This window comes from Choloepus didactylus, chromosome 8 (genome assembly GCF_015220235.1).
Source record: "Choloepus didactylus isolate mChoDid1 chromosome 8, mChoDid1.pri, whole genome shotgun sequence".
Taxonomy (NCBI): Eukaryota; Metazoa; Chordata; class Mammalia; order Pilosa; family Megalonychidae; genus Choloepus; species Choloepus didactylus.
Window position 1 is genome coordinate 28,648,044 of NC_051314.1, and position 22,584 is coordinate 28,670,627.

At 39.4% G+C, this 22,584-nt stretch overlaps 1 protein-coding gene across 3 annotated transcripts in view; it reads right to left on the reverse strand.

The window, feature by feature from the left end:
- ANO4 (anoctamin 4) overlaps positions 1-22,584 on the reverse strand; it is a 514,881-nt gene that overhangs the window by 382,957 nt on the left and 109,340 nt on the right. Inside the window, exon 1 of one of the 3 annotated variants that reach the window (XM_037846691.1) lies at positions 3,259-3,718. The exons of 1 other annotated variant lie outside the window; for it this stretch is intronic. The gene's annotated coding sequence lies outside the window, so the exon portion shown is untranslated. Of the gene's footprint in view, positions 1-1,797; positions 2,200-3,258; positions 3,719-22,584 lie in introns of those variants that run through there. One more of the 3 variants, XM_037846693.1, reaches the window with a different exon arrangement.

Genomic DNA, 22,584 nt, shown 5'->3' on the forward strand with positions numbered 1-22,584 from the left:
AATTGCTGAAGGCTAAATCCCATAATCAAATGGTTTTACTTTGTATCACTCATGAACACCCCCTCTTAACACAAAGACCTTTTAGACAGTAAACATGCCAAAATTTCAGGGCAGTCCAACCTAGACAGATCAAGAATGTCATTAATTAAAATGCAAAATGGATTCTATTTCTGGTCCTGGTAATCAACTGTGGAAAATAGTTTCAATGATAAGATTGCACGCAGAAGCAGAAGGTTATGTTTATATTAACAGGAGCAAGTTCTTCTCGCAGTTATATATTTGAACGTTTCGATTCTGGCTACTAAGGAAAAGCTTTAATGAACTTTTCATTAATCGTCCTACAATTTCTATTGTCTGAGTTTTTGTGTTGGTATACACATATGTAGGTACAAGTACATATACAGACATATATATAGTTGAAGTGGGGAAGAGAGAAAGCAGAAAGAAAGAGGATAAAAACTAGAGACTAATGCTTCATAATATAAGCTGCAGGTTTCTAGTTAAAATAATACAAAAAGAAACAGAAAAAGCACTGTTTTAATGATAGCTGTAATTAAGGATTGTGAAAAATGAATATAACTACGTCTACAATAACCTAGGTTTTCTAGACCCATTTCAAATAACTTCAATTTGATAGAGTTGCAAGCACAGTTGCAAGGCACAGCAGAAAACAAAACAAAAAAAAGACAAACACAAATAAAACGTTGCAGTGACTTCATCACACCGAGATACTAACAGGCTGCACTCAACCCAGCTTTTATCATTTTTTCCTGCAGTAGTTTTCTGTGCTGCCTTCAGAGATCCTTCAAAGGAATTAACATGACACCATGCTGTGAGACAAGGAAATGCTGAGGAATGCTCTCTCCCAATTCAAAGAAATTCCCAAGGCATTATCTGGAGGAGGGGAGTGGTGTGGGAAGTGGGGAAATCCCTACCAAAAAAAAAAAGCTAGCTAGAAGACGCTAAGCAATAGCTTAGGAATTTTTCTTCTACTCTTTAAACAAGCAGGCTGCAACTATCCAAAACATATCTACATAATAGCCACAAATACACAAACAGTTCATTTGTGCATATGCTTGTATATGTATACAACTGGCGTATATGCTTGCATATATATATATATATATACAATCCTGATATGTGTAAGTAAGCTTCTGTTTAGTAAAACAAAGGAAGCCTAAGGAATTTTGTCTCTCAAAGGAAAAGTTGCTACTAATGAAACTGAAATATTTTCTAAATGCATCTGAAATTGCCTGCAGTGTGAAATATGGAGTCTATTTCCATGACACCCAAGCTGCATCTCTTTCCATCTTGATGAATACCTCAACTTGAGTTGCCAGGCACCCAATAAAATCCTTTCAGTGGAAGAAAAAAAAATAAACAAAGTAAGAAAACACCATTAAGGATAAAAGTAAACTGTGAAACATGAAATAATCAGCAGAGGAGGCAGAGAAGTCTGCCAGCTGAATCACAATATTGCTACAAGCCATAATCAAGTGTAGGAAAGAGTGGATATTAGAACAGCTAATCCAAACAAGGCGTAAAGTATTTCAAACATTATTTTTATTTAAGGATTCAGAGACTATAGACTGCAACAATCCTAATTTATATTACTTATTTATTTATTTTTTGCTGTTAATCTTCTTGCTTGTTTTACTCTTGAACTGGACTATCATGTAAACATCTACAAATTGTTGAGCTTTATTTAAACATATGCTTTTTTACCTATATAGACCCCTCCAAACATACACATCCTCACACAAAAACCAGAAATAGAAAACAAAACACCAAACTTACCTACGTTGGACACATTAAACAGGATAAAAGCATATGCCTGATGTCATCAACACTATTTTAAGAAAAACCCACACAGACAGTGGGAAGAAAAGTGTTGAGAATGAGCAAGACAGTTCAGGAACTTTACATTCCAAACTCCGAATCAACAGGGGGAGAGACCAGAAATAACATCCCACAGTTTTTCCCTCGCTGCTCACTAAATCACGTGTTAACATATTACCTTACAAATCAGAAGCTAAATCACATTGGATGGGAACACACCGAGAGTTAAAGCACCAGAACTGGAAAACCCACACACAATCAAATAAGTTAAGGTGACCCACCTCCAATCTAAGGCTGGAAAAGAACTAAGCCAAATTGTAACTGCAAAGCTTATTACTTGGGATGCTGCTTTGACCAAAATAATTCAACATATCTGCTACCAAAAAAAAAAAAAAAAAAAAAAAAAATCTCCCTATGAAGAGAGACTCCTGCAGTGCACAGGTTCAACACGGTGAGAACTCTCTAAATGTTCTTGGTTTCCTCTGGGCTTCCAGAGGCAGTCAGGAACAGACTTGAAGTTGTGATGCTCTCTGCAGTAAGCCTCGGGAGACCAGGTGAAAAATGCGAGCATTATTCTGAGAGTAATGCCCTGGAATAAACAACCTGTCTTGTGGACACTGCAACAAGCATGTTCTGAATCAGAAACCAACTTATTTTGTTTTACAAAAGTCTAACCATTCCCACAGCCTCCCAGCAAGAGGATGCAACTACATTATCTACTCAGAAATGTTCCTCTTATCACTGCCCCGACACCCTCTGAAAAGGCTGAGAAATGAGGTTTGCAGAACAGGCACCCTGAGACTTCAAAGAAGCAATGAGGTCATGCAGTCCGTTCCGTCTGCCAGTGCAGGATTCCTGCTGCCGCCAGTGTGACTGCCCAAGTCGTAAACCCCACAAGATCCAGGGCCATTCTGGACCCCCTGGCAAATGCTTAATGCACCGCTGCCCACGGCAGACTCCCACATATCTCACATGTGAGCTCATCTTTACACAGAAGGATGGAATAGTTCGCTGTGTGGACCAACCATTCCCGGCCCTTCCGGATTCTGAGAGTGTGCACCTCAGCGTGCAAAGGCTTCATCTTGCCCAAATTTGTCAGTCATCCTCCACGGATTCTCTGCACACTGCTGCAGGTTACCATCATGAACAGTTCCCCAGCTGCCGCTTCAAGGACAAAGAGAGAGTGCTTATGTTGCCATCACAGCTGAAGAGCTCAAGTTTACGAGAAAGAAAGAAAGAAAAAAAAATACAACCCAGACAAACAACCCCTGGCATTTTAGTTAGCTGGACCTCCCCAGAAAAGGATCCCTGAACACAGGAGAAACGCTGGAGGAAGGTCACTAAGCTCAGCTGGGAAGAAAGCTAGCTAGCGGGTTCAGTTCACTGCAGCAGAGCAGCTCCTTCCATGCATGCACTTACCATAAAAATAGAAAGAGTCAACGGAAAGAGACGGGATCCTTCCTCAGTGCCTTCGGCAGAAAGAAATCCAACGTGATCCTTCAGGCACGGCTGGGGATGAGGCCAGCAAAGTGATGAGAGGCAGTAAAACCACCACACACAAGTCCTTTTCAGCCTCCCCTCGGGCCCGCATGCAGTTGTTTGTGCTGTAAAAACCCTGAGAAGTCTGGAACAGGACTCTCCCGAGAGCAAGCCGGAGTGAAAGCAGCCTGGTGGATCTCACCGTCTCAGAGCATCACAACCAGGACTCGTCCTCCCAGGGGATGCAGGGGCGGTGTGGTCGGGGGTGGGTGGGAACCAGGCTGGGGTCAGGAAGGTGAGACGAGGGGAGGAAAAGAGCTTCTTTCGAGTGGAAGGAACGGCAGGCAAGAACATCAGTATTCCATATCAGTTATTGCCAGCGACCAATCAGCCCAGCCAAGGGGCCATGTCAGTGTGACAAGTGAGCTGCAGATGACAGCCAGCTCTGAGAGAGGGAGGCAGGACAGCCCCCTGCCTGGCACAGAAGTTTAGCAGGATTGACACCCTACCCTCCATCCAGTTGCTGTTAATATTTGCTTGAATTTAAACAAGATTCAAAGCCCCATAGTCACACAAGCCACTCAGTAAGTTTCCTACACATCCACAGCATCTCTGCAAGAAGCTGGATTTCAGGTCCACACTAAAATGATGTCTACTGGTATTTCATAAGCTAGTCATCCAAGAGGACATTGTGAGTACAATAATGACACTTTGGGCTTATGCCTAAGGTGCAGGATGAGATGACTAGGGACCAGACTCTCTACTTTACAAGTGAGTAATTAGACAGAGAAGGGTTAATACTAGCTCCAGGAATTTGGCTCTCAGTCTTCATTAATTTTCCTGGGTAATATATGTATTGAAGTACTTGTTGGAGGCTAGTTTCTAAAGACAGTTAAAATTTCCCTTTGGAGTTCCTTAAATCACCCACAAGACAGTACATTTGGGGTAAACAAACCTGAACAATAATTCTTAGACACACTGAGCTAGATTTAAGTGAAGGAGCAAAGTAGTGATGGAAGAATGACTAGAAAATTCTAAACTTTTCCTACTTGCTTTTTTCTCCATTCTATTTCAATATTGAACCTATAAACTTAATACATACATATTAATTAATTTGTTTTTGGTGTGATGACTAAATTAGGAGAGAGGGTTCTGAAGTTAAATGCCATTTAATTGGACTCCATGGTAAAACTACAGAACTTTTTAACTTGGGGAGATTGTCTCAGATCACCTTTTCTTCTTTGCAGAAAAGAGAACTCCCTTGTGCCAGTCGAGAATTAATAGGAAGATACCAATGTCCTTGGGGGTCTTTTTGGGTGACTTACATGATACAGGATTTTTAATTTTAGCCCTGATTTTACCTAGAAGTTGAAATACCATTTATACATTTTTTTTTTTTTTTTTTTTTTTGCTCTCTACCAAGAGGCAAGCTGACTTTGGGGAGCCTGAATTACCACTGCTTAAAAGGGAGGCCTGGGCTCCAAGAAAGTGATTAACTCACCACCCAAATGAGTCACAGCAGGAGGCCATTAAAAAAACATTCCACATCAAAGAGGAACATAATAAAATGAAAGTTTTGAAAAGAAAAAGAAAGTATGGCTTGCCAGGGTAGCCCCTGGTACAGTAAATAAGGCAAACCTGGGAGACTTCGGGTCTCAAATCCTGTTTTATTGTTCACTTCAGTTCAATTCAAATCGCCAACCATTTAAACAATATCAACTAGGGGTTGGGAGTTATAAAGATGAAAGTTACAGGCCCTGCCTTCAAGAAGTTTATAGTCTCACAGACAAATTTAAATCCTTTTGGCAAAATTTCTTTTAACACTGTTATTTTTGCCAAGACAGAAAATGTTCTACTGTTTTAATGTTTCTCAGATAAAATCAAGCCATGAGATTGGACTTTGGCCTCTAAGCTCTGAATTAACCTAATGAGGTATTTTCCATAACCAAAACCATTTGGGAAATATAAATGCACAAAAAAATCTAATTAATAAATGAAAAGGTTCTTTAACTGAATGTTTGCTTTAATCAGCATCAACGGCTTCTGTCACTGCAAAAACAAGGGCAGCATAACAAAGAACATAGTTAACAAAGGAATATTATCTAAAGCACCCAAATTAATTGAGATTAATACTGTTTATGAAACAGGTTCAATACTGTGCATACACAGGTGATAATGAAGCATGAAAATGATAAAACTGAAGAAATACAAATTACCCAGCAGACTAAATAACTGCAACTTCTCTATGACAATTAGGTCAATGAAAACAGGTATTCCAGTCACTTACACAAATGCAATTAATTTTTAAAATTTGGTTACTTCTTCTCCACTTATTCTTCCTCAAAAGATGATAAAAATACCTCCCATTTCAGACAGCAACAAACATAAATTAACTTTTATAAAGTACAAACATTTATCTGAGTCAAGCAAATTTGGATGATGCAACTGAAATGCATTTGATGCTTATAACTTAAAGAGTAAATGATTTGTATTTGTCGATTTATGTTTCCCAACTCTGCCCTTAAATTACACTTTACGGCCAGGATGAGTGGTCCTAGAAAGGTAGGAGGAAAGAACAGTCCAGAAAAGTATGGGCTCTGACACAAACATCATAGTGTGGTCCCTTATCTAATATCTAAATTTCCCTTCAGCACTCAGCAGGAGGCCTGAGATGAACAGAGAATTGGCCTGTCTTCTATAATTTCCCTACCAGAGGTCACTAGCTGAGAATAAGTTCCCTGAAGTGCTTAGAAGTTGGGCTTTCAAATGCATAGCAAGAGTTTCAAATACATAAAAGGTAAATAATCTGTGGCACATAAATATAGTCACAGCATCCAAGTCTTCAAAAATTTGTTTGCAATCAGCATTCCTCAGCAAACAGAATCCTGTGGGATCATCAAAGATTAAATCAAACAGGAATAATCCATAAGAACAGACCTATAACTTGTTCTCTTTTTTTCTGAAAAGGGAATAAATCATTGACTGTCTTGAAGAGTCAGGGAGAACTGGACTGAGTCTGCGGAGACCAAAACAAGTAGTGTGTATGTGTGTGTATACATGTGCACAAACAAATATAAAGCTAGTTGGCTTGCCTCCACATCCAATTAGCTCTTAAATCTCATAGTATTACCTCCTCACTTCTCCTCAGTGAGTAACTAGGGATTACAATCAATTCAGGACCTCATCATCCTTCTCCTAAACTATTACATGGCTTCTAATCTCTCCCCTATTCTATTCTACCCTCCCCTTGCCAGCAGCATTTGCTTTCTAAAATAGATATTAATCTTGTCATTCCTTTGCTAACAAACCTGGGATGATCAGGACAAATAAGACAACTTCTACCCTGCCATTCAAGGCCCTCTGCAATCTGACCTCGGTCTAACTTTCTAGCATCATTCCTCACTCCTCTACAGCCTAAGTTCTCGTTACCTAATTACTTACTAGTGCCCCTAGACATTATATTATTTGATAGTGGTAATCCCTTCCTTGTTTCTCTCCATGGAGAAATCCTATTATTCATCCTTCCAGGCCCAGTTCAAGGGTCATCTTCTCTGGGAAGCCTTCCCCAAACATCCCAAAGGGACTTAGCCGCATCTTTGTATTTCCACGGCACTTTTTTTTCTAGTCTTGTATTATAGGACTAATACCACTGTTATATTTAGTACCTTTTAACTTATTTAATTGGGAACCTTTGATAGTTCCACTGTCTAGTATACAAAAGGAGCTCAGTAAGTGCATAATGAGTGGATCCATTTTTATGTCTCTTCTTTACAGTCAAAAGCACATTGAGGAAAGTAGAAACGTGTTTTCTGGGAAATGTATGAAGGACTACAAGTTTATGAGCCATATGTATCTCCTCCTTCAATCGGGAGTTTCTGTGGTTAAAGGAAAGAGCCGTGGGTTAGAATCTTAAGAGCCAAGTGTCAGCCCTGCCATTTCTGCCTCTTAACAAAATCTGCCCCACTTACCTTTGAGGGCTATTCTTAACTACAAATCAGACACTGTATGAGAAAGCACTTTATAAACTGTAAAAGTGTATGGTAGATGGCATAGTAATTGTCACTGTTCTCTTCATTATTTCATAATTGTTGTTGTTAATACCCCATATCAAGGCATTCACAAACTTGTGAGGACAGGCATCCCACAGAGCCAGCCTGGGAGGCCCATGACTCAGCACTGAGTCATGCCAAGGGCCCTGGTTCAATCCTGCTGGTCTGCAGTGCAGGAGTAGTGGGGTCAGAGGGCCCTGGCTCCGGCCCTTCCTCTGCCTCCTCGGAGTCCCAGCTCCCTCATCGAGTGAATGGGAACAACTCCCACCTCATCAGGTGATTGAATGGAATGGGGTATAAATATTTATTTAGTATATATTTTATTATCTATATATTTATTGCATACTATATGTATATATGTCTATATATATTTATTACATTTGTGAGTATCTAATAAGAATTTCCTGACTGGCTGGATGAAAGTGGCCATTTCTCCCTGACTCTACAGTACCTAAACAGGCCCCAACAACTGTTCTCCTGTTACTTGGCCTCCCGGAGCTCATTATCATGTCAGGGTCTGCAATGGTGTTTCCTCTGCCTGGAACCCCTTTTCCTTAGATCCCAGCATGGCTCCTCTTCAAAAGGGCCTTCCCTGATCCCACCATCATTTGCTAGCACATTACTCTGTTTATTTTCTTCGTAACATTTATCTCTATCTGCAACCACTGTAGTTATTTGATTGCTTGCTTAACATCTGTCCTTTGCACCATACGCATGTTCCCCTCAAGCAGGGAATGTTTCTCGCGTGCTCCTCACTGTGCCTCTAGAGCCTAAAACAGTGTCCAGAACATGTATGCATATACTCAATACACATTTCTTGAATATTTACAGCATGACTAATGTTCGTACAACTGTTCCTATGTTCTCTACCTCTGCACAAAGTACCAACTATCCTTGACTATTGAGTAGAACAGAAGTATCAGAGGTCACTTAATACGGTACCCAGGATAGTACCACCATGTTCAAGTATGGAGAGATATTTAATAATGCTTAACACTCATTTATAGACCTTACACTGCTATCCAGGGACAGGAGATTCCTACAAGTAATATGCCAATTCCCATCCCCTTTAAAAATAGGAATTACCCAGAATGGCACACTGATCCTCACCTATATAATTAGAACTGAAGTGCTGGGCAAAAATGTTAAATTATGCTTATTTAATAAATCAGGATGTCCTTTAGATCCTTATTTCACATTTTCTTTCCCTTATTTTATGTTAAAATTGCTCTGGTCCAAGCTCATCCCGGGAAGAAATTGACAAAGTCTTGATCATAGAAGCATCAACTAGAACAAATGGTTTCAGAATATCAGGAGCCCAGGAATCAAGAGAATTTCTCCTTCCTTTCAGGGATCTGTCTCAAAGAGGAGATGCAGCCATACAGAAAATGCTCCCAAGCCTGACCACATTACCCCTGTTTCTGATTACCCCAGCCTTAGAAGGGGGAGAAAGCTTAATAAATTAATAACCATGGCAATCCTGCATAATGTATGAAGGTTACTTTCAAATGGTCATCTGGAAGGATGTAGTTTTCAATTAGAGTATTTTCAATTAGCAATAGCATGCCAATCTACCAGATAGGCATAGGAATTTATTTGTCATTGGCAGGAAATAGGTAATGTAGATTTTTTTTAAAGGAATAAACATCTTAGGCCCAATACCCAAAACATCTTTTTCTCCCAAACCTGCTCTTCCTCTGGCTTTCCTCTTTTCCATTTAAGGGCATTACTATCTACTTGGTTGCCCAAAGAAAATGACATTTATTGAACTTTTATGGAAGACCGTTTGAGCCATTTTACAGGGTACCTAGAAATCTCAGTGTCATCCTTACTTTAAGCCATCGTGTCCATCTTACCTCCTGAACATTTCTTTCTTCCTTCCAAACTCTTCCCACTGCCCCAGTCTAGCCACCAGTTCTCTCCTGGTCCTATGTGATAGCCGCCTACCCAGTCTCCCTGCCTTTAGTCTCACCCTGTCCAGCCTGTCCTTTTCACTACAACCTGAGGAATTTTAACAAACCCACAAACACCATCATGCTATCTCTTACTGAAAAACTCTTCTCTGCTTCTTACCATGCACAGGACAAAGTACGCCCTTAACTTATCCTATGATAACCCCACGATTGCTCTCCAACCTTTTGCTTTACTAGTCTTGCTGTCCCTCCCCCACTTGTATCCTACAATTATCTATGCCCTAATACTCAGAGTTCCAGAACTCACCAAACTCACCCACTGTCTATGTTTTTTCCCCATCCTCCTCCTCATGAACTCTTACTTACTCTTCAAGGCCCAACTCAAGCATCCCCCTCCTCTTCATTCTCTGACACGCATTCCTTCCTCTAATAGAGTTAACCATCCCAAAGCTATGGTACAGATTACACAGTCTCAATGTGCCAGTTTGAATGTATTATATGTCCCCCAAAACTCCATTATCTTTGATGCAATCTTCTGTGGGCAGACATATTAGTGTTGATTAGATTGTAATTCTTTGATTGAGTGTTTCCAGGGAGACATGACCCACCCAACTGTAGGTGATAACTTTGATTGGACAGTTTCCATGGAGTTGTGGCCCTGCCCATTCAGGGTGGGTCTTGACTGATTTACCGGAGTACTTTAAAAAGAGCCACCCAGGCCCAGACACTTGCTACAGCCAAGAGGGACCCTTTGAAGAATACACAGGAGCTGAGAGAGGACTACAGCTTACAGAGACATTTTAGAGATGGCCTTTGAAAGCAGACTTTTGCTCTGGAGAAGCCAAGAGGGGACAAATATCCCAAGTGCAACTAAGAGTGACACTTTTGAGGAGCTGCAGCCTAGAGAAGAATGTTCTGGGAGAAAGCCATTTTGAAACCAGAACTCTGGAGCAGACGCCAGCCACATGCCTTCCCAGCAAGCAGAGGTTTTCCGGACACATTGGCCATCCTCCAATGAAGGTACCCGATTGCTGATGCATTACCTTGGACACTTTATGGCCTTAAGACTATAACTGTATAACCAAATAAACCCCCTTTTATAAAAGCCAATCCATTTCTGGTGTTTTGCGAAAAGGCAGCATTAGCAAACTGGAACACTTTCCAAGGCCCAACTCAAGCATTCCCCTCCTCTTCATTCCCTGACACTCACTCCTTCCCCTAACAGTGAAGTTTTATTCACTGTCATATCCCCAGAGATGAACTCCCCCAGGAGACACTCAAATAAGTAGTTATGGAAAGACAGGGCTTCTTCATGTGTCTGGTTTTCTTACCAGACTGTGTGTTCCCTGAGGGATGGAAGAACATCTTGCCTATCTTTCTCACCCCTCAGCGTATTATCATGCCTGGCACGTTATGGATGATCAATGTATATTTGTGGACTAATTTAGAATATGATTGCCAAAAAAAAAAATCCTTCAGTTCAAAGAAATTAAAAAAAAAAATCCCTCTGAGCTGATTTCTAATTAGCTCATTTTTAAAATTTAAATCTAAAAATTCTCCTTCTCCATGAGATTATAAAACACCACAGGCATTGATTTACTCCACAAAGATTCATCCTCTGAAACTCCTGGCTTTTAATGCTGCCCCAAACTAACAGAGGCACCTTGGGGATACTAAGGCATTCCAAACATACTTTCTGCTTTGAATTGCCCAGTAAAGGAAAGGGTATTGATTCTCTTGGGGAAAAGGGGTTTCTTGGAGAGATTCCACCAGCATTTAAGTTTGGAGGGAAAAGAGCTGTGCCTTCCTGAGAGCAGAATTTCCTTGTAAAGGGTGGGGGGTACCTCTGGGCTGTTGATTTTCCTTGGTAGCCCTGTGCCCTACTCCAACAGGCAGACACCATGCTAAGAAGGGATGTGACTTGAGGAAATAGGGAGGAGACTGAGGCACACAATGGACCCCTCACATTGGCCAGAGGATTATCCAATTTCCTTGCCCAGCTTCTCTACCTCATAGGAAATAAGCTATGATGCATCCAAAGGACTGGAATAAAACTTTTATGACCATCAGCACCAAAAGAACTAATCTCCCTTTGATCTCGCTAAATGCAGAGCATTCAAACCAGCCAGGAAGCCCATTCAAGGGATTCTAGGGAACCAGCCAAGGCAGCTGGAGGGGGAGGAGGTGACATGGGTGGAGGCAGAACTTCTGCTTCCCCCATTTGCTCTCAGCTTTGCTGATCCACAAGTAGAAAATCAAGAGTGAGCTATAATATCAGTGCTACAGATGTGATTCTCTAGTCTGCCATTTCTATACAATTCTCCCTCATTTCACAGCAACCGATTTTGAGTACTATTATTTGAGCTGAGAGGAGAATCAGAATGAACATTTTAAAGAGCTGTGACAGGCTCATATTTTGGTAAAATGAAACTAGGTATACAGTGAACATTTAAACCTTTGCAGGGATAGATTTTTCCTCTTGTGAATCTTTAAGAAATCCCTTACACCTCTAACAAAAATAAAGCTGTATTTCCCTGAAGACTCAGTAGTCTTTTGTTAAATTTCAGTTGTCTTGTAAAGTAGATCTACACCTGGGAAATAATGAGCTTTTTTTTTAAAAAAAAAAAAGAAGAAGAAGAGAAAACGGTGAGAGGTTTCCCCACAGTCTAAACAAAGCAAAGTCAAGTTCTAAGAAATTCATTGTGACTAAGACACAGAGAAACCCATGGCTCTGTTTTTGTATCTCAGAACCCAAACTGCAAATGTTATAATGGGCTGATATATTCCTCTAATACATTTCTCACTGCCAAGGCCTAACAAACCAGAACTCTGTGAACATATTGTGAATTTCATTACAAAAATTAAAAAATTAAAAAGGAATTTTTTCTATAATTCTTCTTTTTTCCTTTCAAGGCCCCTTCTCTTTTAGGTTTATTTTGTATTTCTGCCTAAGGCTAAAACAGGAAAAATGTGTTAGTAGAGAAAAAAAAAATAGCATGACAATCTCTATGCAGGAGTAAGGACAGGAGAGAGGCAACTATAAAAGATTTGACTGAATCTAGAATTATCAAACTTCAACTGAAATTAGAGGAAAATGAAAGAGTGAAATGAATGTCTTTAGAAGAGAACTTGAGTTGCTTTGCCTGGAAAAAAGGAGGAGGAAAGGAGAAAGTGGTGAGTAAGACACAAGGTAAGCAAGAGGTTGGTGGGAAGGGATGCCACATCAGTGAATAAAACAGTTGCCATTTCCCAGAAGTTCCCAATACAGCAGGCAAAAATGTGAGTACCAAGCTACACCCAATACTAGGCAGATAAGCTCTAAGATAGACACACAAAGGGCAACAAGAAAATCAGGGGCTGGGGGAATATTCCAAGGGGATTTTAGAAGACCCTCAGAGGAAAACAGATAGCCTCGGAGAAAGGGTAGGATTTCAGCAGGCAGAAGTAGTTAGGACAGGCCAGGAAGGCCATTTCTGCTAAAGTTATGAACAGAGGTTAGAAACAACTGGATCAGGAGTGAATTCATTTTTCATTCATGCATTCAGCAAATACTTGTTTTAACATCTGCCAGTGACTGACTTTGTAGATGGTGGAACACAAGGGTTTAAGCAAAATATAATGGGTAGAGCCCAAACTGCACACAGCTTTGAACTTTAGGCTGCACATGAACGTTAAGCTGCCCAGTGGGGTGGATGCTGTGGAGTGCCTTGCTCACCCTGAATTCCTCACTCCTTCTAGCCTCCCTTCCTAAACAGAGATAGGCCAGCTAAAACCCACATTTGCCGGACTCCTTTGCAGCTAGGGTACTGAAGAATTCCACTTAATAGATGTACTTGCATGAGATTTGGAAGGTAGAAAGGAGATGGAAAACCACCTTCCTGGCCTGTTTTGGCTGCTTTCCATTTTAAATAGTAATATATGGTGCTGGGAGGTTTTTCTGCAGCAGCATTCCAGGGTTCATCAGGTTTCTAGGTGAGGAAAGGCAGTTGTGGGGCAGCAGCATTTGGTGGCTTCCTAATCTGTGAATATGAGCTATGGCTAGAAGTTCTCCAATTCAAGACTTCCAGTAGAAGCCTTAGAGTTAGGGGCACCCTTGGTGGGACACTCCTGTGCTTGCTCCTCTAAGCCTCCTCTTATTTTATAAACTCCAATCCCCCATACTAAATCCTTTCTTGACTAAAATACCTGTAGTGAATTGTTCTTATACTGAGTCCTCACTAATGTAGCCAATAAAGATTTTTTAAGCAAAGGGGAGATATGATCAGATCTGTGCTTCATGAAGTTAACCTTGATAGCTGCTTAGAAGATGGATTCAAGAGGAGAAGGATTAACTAGAGAAGATGTGGGAAACTCTTAGGAAAAGTTCAGCCAAACTGAATTTTGCTGGAATACTTGGACTGAACTAAACAGTAGTGGTGGGATTGCAGAGAAGGGATGAAAATAAGGTATTTCATAAATACTTAACAGCATCTTCTGGAACTGGGGCAGGGTAAAGAGGGTGAAGGAGGTAAATACTGACGTACTTCTCATCCCAACTCTGCTACGGCCCCCTTGAAGTGCTCCTACTGCACTTCTGTACTTCTACAATTATAGTATCCATCAGACTTACTTAAAAAATGACCCTCTCCTCAGGCTTCAGATTGTCTTTGCCTTGCTCCTTGTTGCCCTATTAGTGCAGAACACAGTGCATGGGCCATAATGAAGGGCTCAATTTATATTGATCAGGTGGATAGAAGAGAGGGAGGAAGAGGGGGCAGTTGAGGAGCCTCCAACCTCAGAGGCACTATGAGGATTGAGGTTCTATTAACCAAGAAAGGAAGGTTGCACAGCTGGTGGTGACAGGTCTGCCTGACTCCAAAACTTGTGCTCATCATTATGCCCTCAAAGCCTCCATGAGAAAAAGAAGTTAGAGAATGTGACTATGGAGTGGTTAAAGAGGAATGAAGAGAAGCAGAGAAATGCTGTGTCACAAGCCAAATAAACAGACCAAAAAAGGGGAGTACACAAGGAAATACACAGAGGAAATGTATAGTGTTTATAAGCAGGTTTCCTTGCATAGAGAAAAGTAGGAGAGAGGGATAGAAGCTATGTTTTTTGGTAGTAAAGGAAGAAAGAATAGGTACTTTCTATGGACTACATTCAAAAAGTTTGATGGTAATTGGTAGAATAGAGATCAAACAATTTTAAGAGGGAGAAACAAAGTCAAGCATGAGTTTCTTTAACATGAGCAAGATTCGAGATGCTTATGAGCCAAGAAAAGAACAGGGAAAGACAGAAATTTGAGATATAGGAAGTAAAGACAATGCAAAAGAAAGGTTTCAGGACGAAAGATCTCAAGGCTTTGAGAAAGGAAGGAAGACAGTTGAATGGTAAGACTGAGTTGTGGTCCCCAAACTGACATCCACATTGGAAGTGATGAGGATCTGAGGAACGATTTCCAGTTTCCAATAAGCCTAAGAGAAATTATGCATTTAACTCTGATCAGGCTGGACTCCAAAGTAAAACAATTTCCTTCCTTTTGATTAGAATTATATAAACCCATTTTGTAGCACTGATTATCTCATGCTGATAAAAAGCTCTGAAAGGTTGTTAAATTTGTCTCTGGTTAACCAAAGAAAAGTGACCACAAATTATCATTCATTAAATGCTATCTACCAAAACTTAAGACAATGGTAGGTAAAAGGAGTTCTTCATAGAGAGACAATTATTGGTTGTCATTAGAATTAAAGACCATGTTCTAAAAACTCTAGAAATACACACAATACAATCAGATATTATTTAAATGTCTACAAGTGTGTGACCTTGCCATACAAGAACAATATAAAAGAAAAAAAAAAACAGACTATAATGAGGCAGTAAACATATTAGTTAAACCCTATCTAGTAATGAAGCAACCTAGTAGTAATTTACAGACCTAAATCAGACTACAGAAGGTGTAACTGGAATCCAAAGGATGGGGACTGTAAGTCCATTCCATATAGATGTGGACTTGGAGACATCCTTGGCACAGCAACTACAAAAGAGGGATCTACACGTCCCTCATGGTTGTGAGAAAATCCCCCTGGACACCTGAAGCTCCCAACCTCAAGAACTGGCAGAATAGCTCTATGGTTGAGAATAGAATTGCTTCCTTAGTAGGTAATATCTTTTAAGAGAGCTTAGTAGGTAATATCTTTTAAGAGAGCTTAGATATATGTGGAAATAATGTTATAAAACAAATTTGTCAGATCAATATTTTTGTACTTGGTAGTCAAAGTGTTTATACTGTTTAAGAGTTTGGCATATTAGAGTATCTAACAGATGAGCATTGTGATTGTGTGTAAATTGTGTGACTGAGTAACTGAGACTGGTGACTTCAAGTTAAAAGGTATGACAGAATTTTGTTAAGGTTTTACAATATTGGAATGTTTAAGAGAACTTAAGTTTCACTATGTTTATAAGTTTAATTTATCAGATTTATAAGAACTACTTAAATATTTAGGAAGATCTTGTTTGCTAGACAGATGAAGTCTTAGAAGTAAAACAGAATATTAAAATTATTAATGCATTGAAATGTTTAGGAGAATTTAATTAACTAAATGAGGCCAAGCAGTAACCAAAGGATTCCTTGTAAGTGACCATTAACATTTATAAATCTAGAACTGAATAATAAGATTTATAAGTTAAACTTAAAAACTTAAGGTAAAACTAGGTTTTGAATTTTTAACTTTAATAAACTAAATATTGATTTTTTTAATAGCTGGCAACTACAAATAGTGTTCTGGGGGCACAAAATTCCCAACAAGGATACCAAAATACTCACATTGGCATGGACAATATGATATGGATGGACAAACATCTAGAACCTACATATCAAGAACCTACAATAGCCTATCAACTAGGGGTACAAAGATGCATAAGAGAGCAGATCCCACTGCAATCTGGTGGGGAAGACAGAGGAATAGATGCACAGCTATAACAGCAGAGTGAAGAAACTCAAAGGAGGAAAGCTTGGGTACTTTGGGAGACTGGCGCACCCAGCCTAGACTTGGGGTTTAGATGAGGTTGTCCTGGGGAGAGCATTTGAACTGAGCCAGGGCACTGTGACTGGGGAGCCACCTAGAACTGGGCTGGTAATGGTCTCAATCGTGACACACCAGATCATCTGTGAGGAAAGAGACAAAGGAGGCAGTTTTAAGGACTTACGAACTGCAGTCTGAAACAGCTGCCATGGTAGAATCTATAGGGATAAAAAAAATAAATAGATCGCCAAGAAGTCAGGCTGGGTCGCATGAATCTGAGGTTTTCTCCACCTACACAGGATGTTCCTTCCACTGGCTGCAAGGTCATTGTTATACCAACAGCGCCACTATTCCTAGAATGAACCAGGAAGAAATTGGAAGCAATCCAGAAGTAACTGAAATCAATCTACTCTAGGGGGGATTTTCAGGTTGGCAATAAAGGTAAGTTGATGGATTCCAAAAGTATTAAACCTCAATGGTACTGCACAGAATTTTTAGTCCCATGTCCTCAATCCTGGCTGCACTTCAAAAAATACAGATACCAAAGCCCACCCCACACCTATTAAATCACACTCTTTGGGGATTAGAGCCCTGGCTTGTATGAGTATATGCATTTAAGTTGTTATGTGGTTTTTAGTAGTAGTCATCCAAGTTCACTGTAAAAACAAACAAACAAAACTCAAGCAACACAAATACATAAAATAAAAAGGGAAACCTCCCTTCTGCACCCTCCCTAATCCCACAAGTATATATTCTACAACATGTATGAGTGTGTGTATGTATGCGTGCTTGTGTGTGTATTCTAATGGCTCCCCAACTGATAAACAGACACATGATAAAACAAGTATAATACAATGTTAATGACAGAATCTGGGAGGTGGGTATATGGGTGTCCACTATAAAGGTCTTCTAACATTTCTATATGTTTTAAAATTTTTGCAATAAAATGTCAGGGAAACAAAAACTCTCTAACTGATTGGGATGCATAGCCAGGGTTGACAACCACTGATCTAAGCCATAACCCAAGTTTACAGATGAGAGAACTTCAGTCCATGGAGGTAACGTTATGTGCCCCAAATACAACATGGCGGAGGGCAGAGTCAGCCCATGAACCCTGATCTCCTACCTTCCTGCTCAGTGTTCTTTCCACCAGGTCATAAAGCCTCCAACAGGAGAGGTGGTCACCCAAATGGATTGGGAAAAGTAGCTTATGTGATTTCTGGACCCCCCTCCAACTTGGATTCTTGTCTTTTAATTCTTCCTGGTAGCAGAAAACAACACTATAAAATTAGAACTAATCTTTAATTTTTAAATAAGTAGATTAAATTACACATGCCTGATTTACTAATTCACATTGCTTTCAAGTATTTAAAGATTCCAGAGAAAATTAAGCATACATATATAGTCTCATTTATCATTGAAAGTATTAAAGTCCATCAGAACTCCTTGCCATGCAAAAAGGAGGAAAATGGGAATTTTTCAGCAATTTTAAGCATTATCTTCTAAAGCCAAGGAAGAGTGCCAATTCTTTTAGCTTGTGAGGGAACCTCACCATGTGATCACAGCATAAGAATATTCCTAAAAAAAAAAAATAAAGAAGAAGAATAAATAATATTAATCAGCGAATATTAAGACAGCAAATCACAATTGCTGAGTAGGAGCCATTAGTGTGAGTATAAAGTTGTAAAATAATCTTTATGGATGCTAAAATTCATTTTGTGGAGGGAGTGGAAAGATAGGGATTAAATTTATAAATATGAATCCCAAGCAGTATCATTACAAGATAATGGCACTGTTTTACTGTCAAATTTATATACAAGAAAGGCAACTTTTTTCCTTTTCCAACATAAAACTTAGAAAAGGTCTTCTAACTTATGAATGTCTTTAAGAAAGAACCCAAACACAAGGGAAACTGAACTTTAGGGCTGCCTCATTTCTCAAGGTTTCCCCTTCTTCCCAGAAAGCAGTGTAAAGAATATACAAGGACATCGAAATCAGGAGACCTGGTTTCTAATCCTAGCTCTGTCACTAACCTGCTTTTACCTCAGCTTCCTTACCTGCAAAAAATGGGGACTAAATTATCTTTAAGGTCCCTTATAACTCTAAAAATGGACTGCATACCTGTTTGTCCCATTAAGACATTTACTAAGCAATGTTCCTAAAGGGCCAGCTTACCCTGGATATTTCTCTCATATCTCATCAAGTCTTGCTCATCTTCCCCTCACCCCCAGCCAGTCCTCAAAAACTTAGTCTTTGAAGAAAAGTTATCCCCAAAGGAAAAAAAAAGGAATTCTTTGAAAAAGCATTCACTTTTTTTTTTTCTTAATTAGGAATTTATAAAAGGAAAAGAAGGCAAAAGCCTGAAACCCAGAGGTACCAGTTTCTTGAAGAACATCAGCCAGTTTCATTCCTCTACCCCAAAAAGTCAACACCCCTTTCCAGCACAAGGAAGTTAAAATGGTCATTGCCCAGCTATCCCTGAAGATTGAGAGAAAGATCAAATGAGAGGGAGGAAGTGTAACTGAGAAATTAGGATTTAACAAATGACTGTGCCTACTGACTCAAAGAGATATATCTTTTTAGTGTCTAGTGTTTTTAGAATAGTCAGAAGGAAATACCTGAAGTTGCTGAACTGTCATCCAGTAGCCCTGATCTTTGATAATGATTGTATAACTATATAGCAAAAAAAAAAAAAAAAAAGTGCCAGTCAATTGTTCATGTTTGTATGGATGTACTTCTGGATGTATATATCTATCTCTGACAATACTACACTATCTTAGTTAATCTACCTCTATTGAAAGTCTTAAAATTGGGTAGAGTGCAATACTAGTAGTCAATAAGAGGGAGGGGTAAGGGATATGGGATATTTGAGGTCTTCTTTTTCCTTTTTATTTCTTTTTCTGGAGTAACGCAAATGTTCTAAAAATGAACATGGCAATGAATACACAAATATGTGATGATACTGTGAACCACTGACTGTATACTTTGGATGGATTGTATGGTGTTTGAATATATCTCAATAAAATTACATCAAAAAAAAAAAAAAAAACAAGTTTCACCTCTTTTAAAAAAAAAAGAAGGCAAAAGGCCAAGTGATTGGTGGGGTAGATTCTGAAGGCGAAGAGGACTTTTTAAAAAATAAAACGTCTTACATAAATTATTTTTCCTTAGACCAGCTCTTAAAGGCTACCATTAGATATATTTTTTACTTAAATTTATTTAGGTGAAATTCACATAACATAAAATTAACCATTTTGAAGTGAAGAATTCAGTGGCATTTAGTGCATTCAGTGTTGTACAACCACCACTTCTAACTAGCTCCAAAACAGTTCCACCACTCCAAAGTAAAACCCCTTACCCATTAAGCAGTTTCTTCTGATTCCACCCCACCTCCCATCCCCAGTACCTGGCAACCACCAATTTGCAATTTGTCTCTTGATTTATCTATTCTGGATATTTCATATAAATGGAATCATACAATATGTGACCTTTTATGTAGGGTTTCCTTAATTTGGCCTAATGTTTTGGTACCATTATTTATGACAAGTGCAAATAGCCTCTTCACACTGAAAAAGTTACTCTTAACCCAACAAGGATCCCCAAAGGTATCTAATCAACAGATTATAGCAATTATACTACAAAGAAAGATCTAGAAAAAAAGGTAAAATTGAGTGGCAAGACCTCATCTTCTCAAGCAGGCAGAGCCCTGGATCATATCTGGTGCCGAATCCCTGGAGTGATGATGAACCAAACCTCTAACTTATCCAAGCTCTACATGGGCCTGGAGAGCTACAGAAGGCTCTCAGGAGCTGGTTCTGACAGCCTCAGCTCCAACAACAAATTCTCTCATCACCCAGCTCAGGGTGGTAAAAACTGAGCATCCAGGACACAGGGACATGCTCAGAGCAGGTTTGGGTGCAGCCTGCCTGGCCTCGATTCTTGGTTTACCCATTCTTGGCTATGTAGCCCAGACAGGTTACTATACTTCTCAGTGCTTCCATGTGGCATCCCCCAAATGGGGATGATGATACTGCCGCCTTTAGAGTTTAAGGAGGATTAAAGAAATTAATTCATAAATGAATAGTGTCTGGCATATAGTAAGTACTCATCAAGTGTTAACTGGTATTCTCGATCATCCTTTTGGCTCCTTTTCTCAGTGCTGCCCACATCCATTGATCAGTAAGAAAAGCCAATATTCTCAGTGGCTGCAGTACAAATTAGTACAGATTTGCAAAAAAAAGTCATAAATGCCTAAAAGCACAGAGCTGGGAGAAAACCACTAAATGTTTTGTTTTTGTTTTTTTTCCTTAAAATACACACAAACACAGTCACCAATAAAAAGCTCTTATCTCCAAGAGGTCAGTAGAATAATTGGAATAAAAAAATCTGGTCTAGGAGTTAGTAGCTTCACCTCTAGCCCTTGAGCGGCTGCTAAACAAGCACATGAGGGTGGAGCAGTCACTCAGCCTCAATAGATCCACATTTTCTCCTCTCATTCCTTTAGTACATTCCAGGCACTGTGTTAAGACTTTTATATTTATTGTTCCATTTAATACTTAAAAGAACCCTATGGTAAGGATCAATATTATTTTCATTTTTGGGTGAAAAACCTGAGATTGCTCCAACAACCTCTGCAAGGTCACACAATAATGATGTGGTGGATCTAGGAATATAGCCCAAATCTGTTTGATGACAAACACTGCCCTCCCAATCACTGTGTCACACTGCCATTTATCATTTCACCCCGTTTTAAGAAAAAATGTAAAGCAACTAAGAATAAAAAAATACATATTCATGCACACATGGTTCCTGCTTTCTCTTCTCTTAGGTGAGAGGGTTTCAGTTTGGGTTTTGATCTCCTTCTGATCTAAAACTCTATAGACCTATGCTCTATACATCATTTTTAAAGAATACATTTCCAAAGATCTGTACTTCCAGTAATTACTTCCTTGGGGTAGGAAAAATAATTCTCTGTATATTTGAAAGGCTGCTATTTTAACTTGTTCAGTTTTCATTCTGACTGCCCCAAACAAGCATTCTTTAAATGCAAATTTGAAAAGCAAGGCGTTTTTCCATAAAATTATTTTTTAAATTGGGAGTAAAGGAGGAGGGAGTTAGTGTAATCAGGTTTTGAAGTATTATATATCTCTTTCTCAGATTACAACTCATATTCTTTGACTTAAAGAAGCACAACAAAAGGTACCCTCCCCCAACCCAGGACTAGAGTGGACTTTAGACTGAAATATAGCTTGGAGGAGACATTACGCTATATTTTTTTTAAATGAACTTCATACATCTGTCTTCACACTCATCTCCCCTGTGGGCAATTAAGTTATTCCCCAGTTTTTATTTTCATTTATGAGACTGTTCAAAGAAAACTAAATTGGTTTTGCTATAGTGAGTTGACAGTCATAGAAAAGAATTAAAAGTAAACTTTTTCTGTGTTCAAACAGAAACTACGGTGGCCATTTTTGTCTAAGCATCATGTCTTAGTTTCCTAGCTGCTAAAACAAATACTGTACAATGGGTTGGTTTAACGGCAGGAATTTATTGGCTCATGGTTTCAGAGGCTGGAAGGCTTGCTTCCCCCCTGGTTGGTATCGTCTTGCTGGCCAGCAATGTTTGGAGTTCCCTGGCTTTTCCATCACCTGGCAATGCACATGGCAGCATCTTCTCCTTTCTCTTCCAGTTTCGTTGACTTCCAGCTTCCAGCTTCTCTCTCCCTCCCTCCCTCCCTCTCTCTCTCTCTCTCTCTCTCTCTCTCTCTCTCTCTGTCTCTCTCTCTCCTCTGAATTTCATTCTGCTTATAAAGATCTCCAGTAATCCAGATTAAAGCCCAAACTGATTCAGTTGACCACAACTTAACTGAAACTAACATCATCAAAAGTTACTATTTATAATGGGTTCACAGGTACAGGAATGGATTAAGATTAAGAACATGTTTTTCTGAGGTACAAGATTAAAACCCGAACACATCATTTTGGTTCATTTTTGACTGAACATCCATTTGTATGTGTGGCAGGGGGTGGGGGTGTATAGTATACACATGTACTTTCCTAATGTCAGTAGAGAATGATGTGTGCTCAATTTCCTTCTAGGTCTTTTCATCTGTTTGGATGGTTAACATCTACTCACAAAGGAATAAGTTAATCAAAAAACTCAATCTGTTTCAGGTATTAAATTCTTCAGGGATAAAATCTCAAAATGTTGATCTCTTTTTCTATTCAGTTAGTTTTACCCTGTGACCCAAAAAATTATTAGATTGCTCCAGTCTTCTAGTTATAAATTGTTGTTGATGCAATG